At 30.3% G+C, this 14,050-nt stretch overlaps 2 pseudogenes; both read left to right on the forward strand.

Moving 5' to 3' along the window:
* Window positions 1-1,765: 1,765 nt before the first annotated feature.
* Window positions 1,766-3,480, forward strand: LOC100800813 (epoxide hydrolase A-like; annotated as a pseudogene).
* Window positions 3,481-3,629: 149 nt separating this feature from the next.
* LOC100801354 (epoxide hydrolase A-like) lies at window positions 3,630-12,300 on the forward strand (annotated as a pseudogene).
* Window positions 12,301-14,050: the final 1,750 nt, after the last annotated feature.

The following is a 14,050-nucleotide window of genomic DNA, read 5'->3' on the forward strand; positions in this document are numbered from 1 at the left end:
TAACATTGAATAACCTTTGTTGATAGCTAGTTTTTTGCTAAAACCTATTTGAAACAGAATGCAAATGATATATGTTGTGTGCTGTGTGGTCTGATTTTAAATTTACAGGTTAAATTTTGGTTTTTTTTGTAAAAAAGAGACATTATTTAAAAAAAATTCCTGAAAACAACATCAGTTTTTTATAACATTAGTTAACATCGGTTTTTTGAAAAAACTGATGTTAATTGTCAATAGTAACACATTCGTTAACATCGGTTTTTTATAAAAAAAACTGATGTTAACTGTCAATAGGAACACATTCGTTAACATCAATTTTTTACAGAAAACCGATGTTAACTGTCAATAATAGCACATTCGTTAACATTTACAGAAAACCAATGTTAACTGTCAATAGTAACACATTCGTTAACATCGGTTTTTTACAAACAACCAATGTTAACTGTCAACATTAACAAATTTGTTAACATCGGTTTTTTTACAAAAAATCGATGTTAACTAATGTTAACATTGGTTTTTTAAAAAAACTGATGTTAAATGTCAATAGTAACACATTCGTTAACATCGGTTTTTTACAAACAACCGATGTTAACTGTCAACATTAACAAATTCGTTAACATCGGTTTTTTTTTTTACAGAAAACCGATGTTAACTAATGTTAACATCAGTTTTTTAAAAAACCGATGTTAACTTTCAACATTAATATACATTTTTTAGGTGTAATTCATATTAGCAACATCGGTTATTTATATAACCGATGTTGATAATTTTACGTTAACATCGGTTTTTAAAAAACTGATATTAACGATAATACTATCAACGTCAGTACTTTCAACATCGGTTCAAAAACCGATGTTGAAAGTAAAAAATAACCGATGTAGAAAGCATATTTTTTTAATAGTGTATCCACTACGTTTGTGTTTTCTACTCTTTTTCTTTTCATTTTGACGTAAGTTTTAGTTTAATTTTTTTGTTTAATATTTGTAAAATTTATATTCTGTCTTTAAAATAAGTATTATAAAAGTTAAATTATTAAATTTATTTAATAAATTGATTTTAATATTAAGGATAAGAAATTATTTACTAATAAAATAACTTCTTAAAATCAAAACAACATAATACGTTAATATTTTTGAAATAAATAATAATTCATAATATTAAAAATAAAATAAAAATTCACCACTTTTTAATATAAATTAAAAATATCACCATAAAGAAAATTTTAAAACAAAATGTTTTAAAATAACCAAACAACTCCTCCACAATAAAAAAAAATTGTAAGAAAAATAGTATTTTTTTTATAAAAAAAGCGTAACAATGTTCACGACTTTGCTTAGGAATATATATATATATATATTTATATATATATATATATATATATATATATATATATATATATATATATATATAAACAAATTCATGTAAATTTCAGAAACAGTAAAATAATGTTCGACTTCATGCACAAAGTTGTGTTTGACATCCATGACGCCTCTACTAAAAAATCACAGGACACCATGAACACCAACCAGTTCAGGAATAAAGACACTAAATTGGGTTCATACACCATCCTCTGGATCCTATATCCAGTTTTGGACCTTTCCTATACAAGAACCATTGCCATGAAATGACCTTAATACAATATAAAAGTTGTCCAATTTCTACAAACCCTCCTCTAAAAGCTATTCTATTCCTCAAATTCCATAAACACCAACTCGTAACATGTCAAAACAACAACCTCCATCTGCTCATTCGAACCCTCTAAAGAAATATGTCACCTGTTGATACAGCTATGTAATATGTTGTGGTAACACGGTGATGAACCTAAGCCATTTGAAAACTTGATACCAAACAAAGTTAGAAACCGGACATAGCAAGAATAAATGGTTATTATCTTCCGGGAACCTTCTACAGAAGTAGCATGATTGCTCAAAATTAATGATCTGGATACTAATAGTTGATGACACTAGTAGGTGCTAAACCGATGCTAATAGCGTCATCAACTATGTGACCAATACTAATAGTGTTGGCTACCTAATCGACGCTAAAAGTGTCAGGACTTAAATTAACCCAACTCAAATCTTTTGCCACAACTTGAATTCCTGCCTATGCTGACCATTACCAAATCATCGCATTAAACTCATACAGGTTAACAGTTTAGCCATGGTGGAAGAAAATGAAGAACACAATAATAAACTATTGTAGCACTTCTGATTTACACTAGTGGAAAAATAGCACTTTAGGACTCTTTCAATATGCTGCTTAATCTGACAAACGTTGTAATATCCGGTTCTAAAACGTCCAGCTCGTGAAAGAAGTATATTATATACTAAAATCTGCAACTGCACATCGAATAACTCTACCTTTGGTCCAAACAGAAGAGGGGACAAAGTACATATTAAATTCATCGTTATTTTAACAGAGAAAATATATAGTGCCAATGGGGACATGGGATCCCTAAGTATCACAAATGTGTGATTTTAGTCCTCTAAATTCTAATTGTTACAATTGAATCTCATAATCACAATTTTGTAATTTTAATCCCTAGGAATATATATTATATCATATATATGTGTATATATATTAACAAGAATGATGTCAGTCTGTTAAACGAAAGGATTAAAATTGTACAATTATGATAAGTAGAACTTAATTGGCTCAATTGAAACTTGAGAGACTAAAATTGCTTAATTACAATATGTGGACATGATTGGTACAATTGAAATTTGAAAGACTAAAATCACATAATTATTATGCAATTAAGCCATAACTATTTTAAAAGTCATACTAAACATGATTTCTGATTGGTGGCAGTGGAAAACATTTTTTATACCCCTTCCATGTTGACAATTTTCGGGAACCAGGCAGAGTAGAAGCAGATTTTGACCGCTTTCCTGTGAAATCAATGATAAGAAACATCTACACTATCTTCTCTAGAAGTGAGATTCCAATAGCAGCAGATGATCAAGAAATCATGGACTTGTTTGACCCATCTACTCCCCTACCACCATGGTTCTCAGAGGAAGACCCTGAAACCTATGCATCATAATATGAAAAATCTGGATTTAGATATGCATTGCAGGTTCCTTACAAGTAAACAGACCTGGCATTTTCCTAGTTCCTTAGAAATTAAAATTAGAAATGTTATTATTTATAAATAATCTTTAGACTACAGATTTCTATAACATTATATATGGTCATATGGACTATTTATGCAGGACTTCTAAGGTGGAAACTGGCTTAAGTGACGTGAAAGTTACTGTTCCTGCACTTCCTTATCATGGGTGAGAAAGATTATTTCTTAATGTTTCTAGGCATGGAGGACTATATCCGAAATGGGGCAGTGACAAATTTTGTTCCTGACTTGGAAACCGTATATATTCCAGAAGGAAGCCATTTTGTGCATGAACAAATTCCAGAGAAGGTGAACCAGCAAATCATTGAGTTCCTTGACAAACAAAGTATCTGATTCTGTTCTACAATCGAAAGCTTGTTTGTTTTAAGGTCTGGGTAAATTCTACTAGACAAACGTTGTAATAAACAGGCACAATTCTGAAAATTCCATTTCATGAAGTGGTATATTCCGTAAGGGTGTATGGAGTTACATATCAAATAAAAGTTGAAACTATGTAGCAATGCTTTTAAAATTGGACAGGTAATTGATCCAGTGAAAGCATTAGTTCACAATTTATTGGTTTAACTGTTGTTAAATCATAGTCGAATAGGTAATAACTAAAAATTAGTAATAATATTCACAATGTCAGTTTGAAAAATCATTTTATAATTTTTAAGTATATTGCGTGAGCATTACATGTTATTCTTATAATATTTATTTATTATTAAGTGTTTACAATGAAACTGGTATTAGAAGTCCTTGATTTTATTATCAAGCACCAGAGAACAAAGCACATTATAGGCCTCTTGTGTAGGATGGAAATTGTCCCAGAATATGTAGTTTAAACATATGTGCAAGATGAAACGGTTGCACAATAAGCTTACTTCAAAATTTCCTGTGCCACAGCATCCTTGGTCTATTACTTCAAAACCTAAACCACTAAATACCATTAAAATGGGCAATGAATGAATCAGACAAACAAAAATCTACTAATCAAATTTTAGGCCTTAACTAGTCAAGTCTCTGAATCCTATTCATTGTTGCTTTATGGACATTTTCATGCTTAAGGTGTAGATATCATGGGAAGAGGATGATGAACCTAAGCTAAAAGTTTAAGACAAACAACCCAACTATTATATGAACGTGCAAATGAATTTTCTAGTTATTACTATTTTTCTTTTGAAAGAAAAATCTCTGAATATAATGTGTGTTGAATCATTGCTGTAACATCGCATTTTTTCGTAAAATAAATTAAAAAAAAAATTATTTTAAAATAAATAAAGTTTTAAGAAAATAATGAGATTTTTGTAATTAAATAAATAAGGAGAAATAGTTTTATTAATTAAAATAATGGTTTTAAGGTAAATAAAATAAATAAATGTTCTTAAAAAATAAAAATAATATTTTATTTATTCATTTGATAGACAGCAAAATAAAATTCTCTTTTATAAAATAATAAAATAAAGAAAAATTAGTGTAAATAATATATCAAGGGTACCGTAGTTATAAATAGAGACATATTAGATCAGTTTTTACATTTATGATACGTCTCTATCTCTTCTCTCAAATTCGTTTTCTCTTCCCCCTCTCTTATAACCTACTCTTTTTTCCGCATACACTTAAACTTATCACAATAAAACTACGATCACAGACTCGTTAACCGTTGGATTATCGTGAAATTTCAACACCAAGTTCGAAACTCATTTTCTCGCATCCCCACCATTGCTATTTGGGAAATAATGTTTGTGGTGAGAGAAATGTCCCTTGCACATAGCTCTTTTTCTCCTGCATACACTCAAACATGTCTCAGTAAAACTACGATCTCGGACTCGTTAACTGTTGCATCATCGTGAAATTTGAACACCGAGTTTGGAACTCATTTTTGAACATTCTCACTATAGGGATTTGCGAAATAATGTCTGTGGTGAGAGAAATGTCCCTCACACGGAGATAGTGAAATAGAGGTTTCAATTTTTTCTCCTTCTCTCTAACGCTTGGAAACCCTAGCAGAGCAAACAGATGAAAAGCTTGATGAATTTTAAGGAATTGCTAGAGATGTTACTATCACTGTCGGACTACACACGTGAATCCGCTTAATGGTAAGGGATGGTTTTATCGCAATTGAGGTTAGAATGAACATTAGTAGGGATTCTTAGAGGATCAAATTGGGATTTATTTTGAGATGTTTACTATATTGTAATTCTCCCTTTATGATTATAATTATGAGATTGTTGTGTTTGACAGACCAATTGATACCTTGATGCGAATTGGTTGATAAAATTGAGTGCTTTTGGTGTTTTCATGTTTTTAACCTATGATTTTGATTCCTTTGATTTTATATGGTTATGTGAAATTGTTTGAGGGTTTTAATTGTATGAACATAACATATTAATAATATTATTGTAAGACATGTATATAATGCCTGAGGTATGATAACATGTTGTCTTAGGATTATGGAAGTGAGATGAACTATGTGTAAGTGACAAGTTGAGTATGTGTTAAATTGTGAGATCACACATATGTATTGAGATGTTGTGTGTATTGAGTTGTGAGCTATGAACCGTACAATCAAACGACTGTAAGAGCCTTTAAGAGCTATGAGTTAATGCGCGACGAGTATTGTGATGGGTTTCATTGTGGGAACTCGACGAGTTTAATCACTTTGAGACATGACGAGTTAAAATATTTTGAGAACAATTGAGGAGTTTTATGTTTTGTACAGTTCATAGATAGAGTCTGTGTGCTAAAATATTTTTTGGGTTGGAGTTGAATCAATAGGGAGAGGCCCTGACGAACTCTTCAGAATGTAGGCCTTGGGGGTAAATACACTCGATTTGAATATTCCTTGAAGATTATGTTGATCTCATATAGTTTGAGCGTTCTCGCAAAATAGAGTAACCCTGACTGGTCTTCCTATGGTTTTACCGAGTGAAAGTGACTTGACTTACCAATGTGTAGTTTGTCCTGTCATGTACTCTTGGGCGCTCGACGAGGTTTTTCATTGACATGGTACCACATTACATATAGGATTGAGTCTTAGTATATTTGTTGCATAACACTTGTGTATTGATCGATATTGATTGGTTGAGTGATATTGTGTTTTGATCTTGAGTATGTGAATGATGTGAAAATGTGTGAGACGTGTAGTGTTGAGATGTGATGTTACACAATAAGTGATGAAATGACGTGAGTTGTGTTAAAGTAAGTTGTATTTCATTTATATGATATGTATATCTATGTTGTCTCGTTTCTCTCTATTATTTAGGAATGTGATAACTCACTCCCTGTGTGTTTTTTATGTTTGAATCTTGTGATGATCTCAAACTTTGTATTTATGGGAGCAGATGATTAGGTGTATGACTATGGAGAACCTCATGCTAGAGGACGCTATAACACAATGGTCTAATAGGATGTGGCATTGGGACATGAGATTCTGTATTAATTGCATGAAGTTCTGGACATGTAGTTTGTATCTTTTTGTTTCGCATGCTTAAGTTTTTAGTTCATTCTTTGGAGTTTTGGACGACCTTGTTTTGAGCCGGAGATGTTTATAATAAGTTTTATTTAGTAACAGTGAAGTGAATGTAACCCTGTTACCTATGTGAATTTATTTAAGTGATTTGAATAAAATTGATTTAATTAAATTCCATATTTTTATATGTTTTTCTTAAGTATATGTATGTCAGGGTAGAGGGTGTTACAATTGGCATCAAACAATTGGTGTATATAGGCTAAATATTCAAAAGGTATAACTATAAATTGAGCTAGCTAATTGTAAATGGTATACAATGGTAATAGATATGTTTGATTACCATATTTAGTAGGGTTTTGAATCATATAGAATAATGGGTTGTAAATATCAAGGTAGACAAATCTAGCCTCTGGAAACTGTTTTTAAAGGGAATTCATTAGGGATGAGAGCTTGTTGTTGAAGAGCATTGTAGCTTGGTTTTCAAAATCTGAAACATGCTTTGTATATGCCTCCATGAATTGTTCTCTATGAGGGCATGCACCCTAGTAGCCGCAAACCAATTACTCTAATTCGTCTAGCTCCTAGTCCATAAAGTTCCTGCATTGATAATTTTTATGCAAAGATATATGATATGAAATAAGTTCTAAGAAACGATGCTCTAATACAAAAGTCTAAACCAAACTGATCATTTGTGCATGTGGTTCACATAAATACACACATCAATGTTTATTAGGATTTTTCCACTTTAGTGCTTAAGTAGGCCTCACAGTTAGTCGTGATTAAGGGAATAGATGGCCTTGTGGCCCACATGTGTATGGCCTAGGTCTTCCTTCTAGAGTCAATGTTTTAACATCAAGTCTATTATGGTCATCGCAATTAAGATAATTTTCGCTTTGGTGTTCATGTAAGCCTCACAGTTTGGTCCTTCAAAGGTGTTTTGATGGCTTAAGGGAGGAAGGTGTTTATAAATTACCCTTAGCCTCAAATTTCTAAACAACTTTTTGGTGTTAAAGTAGAATTGTCATGTCATGAGTTTTGACTCAATAAAAAAATGGTACAATTGGTTGTTTAACAACCTTTCAACATAAAAAGCCAATTGCCAACTACAACTAAGGACTAACAACAATGTCATTTGTCTTTGAGCTCTGTGTTGGGGTAACAACTGCATGTGCTATGATTGAAAAGTTATCACTTAGACCGTATATTAGTTCTTTTAAGTCGGTCAACTTCAAAATTTATAGGAAAATGCACACATGATGATGCTCAGCAAAGAAATATGCATGTTTCTAAGTTCTAACTTTATCTTTTGGTCCTTTAATAGAGCATACCTGCAAGAAGGCACACATGTCAACCAATGGGAATAAAAGCAAGCACTTCCTTTTTGCACCTTATTTTTCTTTATACTACTTTTTCTAAAAAAATAAATACCCAAAATATCTTTCCCTCTCCCTTCACTTTCAACCCAACACCTCCCCCTTTTTCCCTATTACCAGAACCCATTATCTACCCATCTATCGTTTCCTTCTTCCTCCCACGCAACCTTCTCTTTCTTTGGTGTTTCCTTCACCCATCGTCTTCATTGAATTTAACCTTTATTTTCATCCATCAAACAATACAAAAACTAGTTTATGTAATATAATTATGTTTTAATGCATTCTAAAAACTATTTTTGTAATGTATTAAAACATAACTTTATTATGAAAATTGTTTTTAGTAGTGTTGAAGCAGTGTTGGTCACAATTTTTTATAAATACATTATGAAAAATTGTTTTCAAAAATGTTAAAATATATTTTCCTTTCTCATAAATATAAAAACGCTTAGAATTCCTTTCTCATGAAATTGAATGGAAGCATGTAGAAATTGAACATAAGCAGAAAAAAGTTATGTGAGGAAGAAGAAAGAGAATTTGGGATAGACAATCAACTTTTATTCAATGAATTATTGCTTCAATTTAGTCTAATTGTTAGTACAAGCTTTTATACATAGAGGAAGTTAGTTACAAGTTTAACTAACTACCAACAACCATAACCAACTACCAACTACTTTCTAACCATAGTTGACTCTTTAATGATTGTCTTCTAACATGGCTAATACTTTATTTTCATCGGTCAAACATTACAAAAACTAGTTTATGTAATATAATTATGTTTTAATGCATTCTAAAAACTATTTTTTGTAATGTATTCAAACATAACTTTATTATGAAAAATATTTTTAGTAGTGTTGAAGCATTGCCCATGCTTTTTATAAATACAATATGAAATTTTTTTTTCAAAAAGGCTAAAATGTTTTTCTTTCTCATAAATATAAAAATGTTTAGAATTTGTTTCTGTAAAATTTTTAATATGTTTTTCGTCCTCAATAAATTAAAATGTGTCACATTTTTGCTAAGACGTAGATTCGGATAACTTTAAATTTATAATGATAGTTGTTTACTATGAAGAGTGATTTGTATATGATTACTCTTTTTATATTTATGAAGACAAAATAAATATTTTAGCCTTTCAAAAAAATATTTTTGTTAAAAGATACATATGAAGGGTGCAAAAAGAAAAAGGTAAAGTGCAAATAGAATTCACCTTAAAAACATTCAGATGTACTGAAGGGAAAATAGTGAACTATAAGCCAATCATCCTCAAGACAAGTTAGATCGAGAGTATAAACAAAATGCATAGTGGAGCCAGGTTCAAACTAACATTGATAAATTTATTGGGAATAGATAAAAAAAAAACAAGGACAACTTCAAAGTGAATAAATTATTAATTTAATCCATTGATAATATTGGTTAAATGAATTCTTGATATTGTGGAAATATATAATTTGATTGCTATAATAGCAATCAATTTGGTTCTTAACATTACAACAAGAAGTAAATCCTCGAGAAACTGAAATGGCATTCATAATGAGACAAATTAATTAAGATTCAGGGCATGGTCCAACGGTAACGAAGTCTAAAGCAAATTTAAAAAAAAAACATATTTTTTTAAATAAAACAATTATATGTTGTGTATTTTTTTCTTTTTTTCCTTATATATGGTATGTGAGAGAGAGGCTTTTTGGCTGTAAATAATCACAACAATGGGATGGAAATGAGCGGAGTTGCTTGTCAAGGGTCTATGACTCGACCTATTTAAGACTTGGCTTGGCTCGGCTCGGCTAGGCTTGTTTATTATAAAGACTAAATTCAAACTTTTTTAAAAGTTTTTTTTAGATAAAAAGACCAAAGTCAAATTATAAAAAAAAGCGTGTTAAGCTTGACAAACCAGCTTGTTTAAATAATAATAATAAGAAGAAGAAGAATAATAATTATTATTATCTATACCATTTTTATGGCATTATGAATGACAGTATGAAGTAGCATAATGTGCTTAGAGAGTTCACTTGCATTGGAAAATTTTCAAAAAGAAAAAGACTTAAGTTAAAAGGATAATGCAACCAGATTAATACTTCCAAAGAAAAAAATGTTTTGTAAAGACATTTTCAGATAATTTAAATACTTTTATTTGGTTATATTAGTATAAATCATCTCTAATCCATATATTTTTTAATATTATGTTCTTTTTTTTTTCATTTTCTTTTGATATACTTTGTTTTTTAATAACTTGAATTCAATATGATTTTGTTTATCAATTATTTTTGGATTTGTACATTACTTATACGAAATTTTATAAGTTCTTTCTTTTGGTTAGTATTTCACGAGGTTTTAAAATATTTAATTGGTTAAAGACGTCTTTAAGCAGACTTTTAAATAGGTTCGTAGGCCTATAAGCCGAGCCGAACCTTTAAAAAAAGCCTATGACAGATAATGAGTCAAACTCAAATCTTACGTATTTAACTCGATCAAGCCTAATAAAATTTGACTTGACTTAATTCATTTCCACCCGTCACCTATTATATATCACTAAATATTATTACCACTCTAGACTTATGAAATATTTTAGCACTGCAGATTAGCAGAATCTTGATTCGTATGTTTGGGTCGGTGAAGTATATATGATCCCTTGATCATACTACTTTGTCGTTACAATGCATTGCCTTGCTCCTTGCATAATGTGTTGATTGGTCTCGTGTCATGTGATTGTATTTTGCGGTGATTGAATTGATTTACATGTTGTAATTTCACGTTTAAAATCAATGTATTTTATATCTAAATCCTATAATTAGCTGCCCATGTGTAGCGAAAAGATTCTTACCTCATAAAAATTTCTATTTGTTCTCTTTTCCTTTCTCTTTTAGTTAGTGTAATTCATTATAATATATTTAATAAACATAATATTTGTTTCATGCATTAAAATATTTACTATTTTTAATGTTGAAAATAATTACTTGATAAAAACATATTTTAAAGTAGAAAAATTTGAATATATATTGATAAAATTTGAATAAATTGATAAACATATATAATATTTTATTTCATAATATTTTTATAATGTCCAAGATATCTCTTAGCTGAGACCTAGAGACTAATCTCTTAACTTATAGACATTTATTTAATAGACTAACCTCTGCCATCACAGGGTTTATACACATGGACGTCATGATCTAGTCCATCTTAACATACTTAACTATGTGATAATTTTTTATATATATTATTTTGTTATTTTTTATAAATATATTGAAATTACTATCTTGTATCGTGACTCCTTTTTTATGTTTAAATTAAATGTAACATGTGATTATGAAGTGTATTTGTAACATATCATTTTTCGTAGACTAAATTAAAAAATATTATTATTTATAAATAAATAGAGTTTATTTTGGACAAATAGAAAGTGAGTGTTACATTTGAAAAAAAAATAGAGTGTCTAAGACAATTCATATTCGATTTATTTCCAAACCCAATAAAAAATTCATATTCAATACATGCATAAACATTTTTGGATGTTACGAGCCAGCATTCATTTGAACATAGTATCTAAGACAATTACAATATGTGGACATGATTGGTACAATTGAAATTTGAAAGACTAAAATCACATAATTATTATGCAATTAAGCCATAACTATTTTAAAAGTCATACTAAACATGATTTCTGATTGGTGGCAGTGGAAAACATTTTTTATACCCCTTCCATGTTGACAATTTTCGGGAACCAGGCAGAGTAGAAGCAGATTTTGACCGCTTTCCTGTGAAATCAATGATAAGAAACATCTACACTATCTTCTCTAGAAGTGAGATTCCAATAGCAGCAGATGATCAAGAAATCATGGACTTGTTTGACCCATCTACTCCCCTACCACCATGGTTCTCAGAGGAAGACCCTGAAACCTATGCATCATAATATGAAAAATCTGGATTTAGATATGCATTGCAGGTTCCTTACAAGTAAACAGACCTGGCATTTTCCTAGTTCCTTAGAAATTAAAATTAGAAATGTTATTATTTATAAATAATCTTTAGACTACAGATTTCTATAACATTATATATGGTCATATGGACTATTTATGCAGGACTTCTAAGGTGGAAACTGGCTTAAGTGACGTGAAAGTTACTGTTCCTGCACTTCTTATCATGGGTGAGAAAGATTATTTCTTAATGTTTCTAGGCATGGAGGACTATATCCGAAATGGGGCAGTGACAAATTTTGTTCCTGACTTGGAAACCGTATATATTCCAGAAGGAAGCCATTTTGTGCATGAACAAATTCCAGAGAAGGTGAACCAGCAAATCATTGAGTTCCTTGACAAACAAAGTATCTGATTCTGTTCTACAATCGAAAGCTTGTTTGTTTTAAGGTCTGGGTAAATTCTACTAGACAAACGTTGTAATAAACAGGCACAATTCTGAAAATTCCATTTCATGAAGTGGTATATTCTGTAAGGGTGTATGCAGTTACATATCAAATAAAAGTTGAAACTATGTAGCAATGCTTTTAAAATTGGACAGGTAATTGATCCAGTGAAAGCATTAGTTTAACTGTTGTTAAATCATAGTCAAATAGGTAATAACTAAAAATTAGTAATAATATTCACAATGTCAGTTTGAAAAATCATTTTATAATTTTTAAGTATATTGCGTGAGCATTACATGTTATTATTATAATATTTATTTATTATTGAGTGTTTACAATGAAACTGGTATTAGAAGTCCTTGATTTTATTATCAAGCACCAGAGAACAAAGCACATTATAGGCCTCTTGTGTCGAATGGAAACTGTCCTAGAATATGTAGTTTAAACATATGTGCAAGATGAAACGGTTGCACAGTAAGCTTACTACAAAATTTCCTGTGCCACAACATCCTTGGTCTATTACTTCAAAACCTAAACCACTAAATACCATTAAAATGGGCAATGAATGAATCAGACAAACAAAAATCTACTAATCAAATTTTAGGCCTTAACTAGTCAAGTCTCTAAATCCTATTCATTGTTGCTTTATGGACATTTTCATGCTTAACGTGTAGATATCATGGGAAGAGGATGATGAACCTAAGCTAAAAGTTTAAGACAAACAACCCGACTATTATATGAACGTGCAAATGAATTTTCTAGTTATTACTATTTTTCTTTTGAAAGAAAAATCTCTGAATATAATGTGTGTTGAATCATTGTTGTAACATCGCATTTTTTCGTAAAATAAATTAAAAAGAATTTTATTTTAAAATAAATAAAGTTTTAAGAAAATAATGAGATTTTTGTAATTAAATAAATAAAGAGAAATAATTTTATTAATTAAAATAATGGTTTTAAGGTAAATAAAATAAATATATGTTCTTAAAAAATAAAAATAATATTTTATTTATTCATTTGATAGACAGCAAAATAGAATTCTCTTTTATAAAATAATAAAATAAAGAAAAAGTAGAGTAAATAATAGATCGAGAGTACCCTAGTTATAAATAGAGACATGTTAGATCAGTTTTTACATTTATGATACGTCTCTATCTCTTCTCTCAAATTTGTTTTCTCTTCCCCCTCTCTCATAACCTACTCTTTTTTCCGCATACACTTAAACCTATCACAATAAAACTACGATCACAGACTTGTTAACCGTTGGATTATGGTGAAATTTCAACACCAAGTTTGAAACTCATTTTCTCGCATCCCCACCATTGCTATTTGTGAAATAATGTTTGTGGTGAGAGAAATGTCCCTTGCACGTAGCTCTTTTTCTCCTGCATACACCCAAACATGTCTCAGTAAAACTACGATCTCAGACTCGTTAACCGTTGCATCATCGTGAAATTTGAACACCGAGTTTGGAACTCATTTTTGAACATTCTCACTATAGGGATTTGCAAAATAATGTCTGTGGTGAGAGAAATGTCCCTCACACGGAGATAGTGAAATAGAGGTTTCATTTTTTTCTCTTTCTCTCTAACGCTTGGAAACCCTAGCAGAGCAAACAGATGAAAAGCTTGATGAATTTTAGGGAATTGCTAGAGACGTTACTATCACTGTCGGACTACACACGTGAACCCGCTTAAAGGTAAGGGATGGTTTTATCGCAATTGAGGTTACAATGA

The sequence above is a fragment of the Glycine max genome, chromosome 12, assembly GCF_000004515.6.
Source record: "Glycine max cultivar Williams 82 chromosome 12, Glycine_max_v4.0, whole genome shotgun sequence".
Classification (NCBI taxonomy): Eukaryota; Viridiplantae; Streptophyta; class Magnoliopsida; order Fabales; family Fabaceae; genus Glycine; species Glycine max.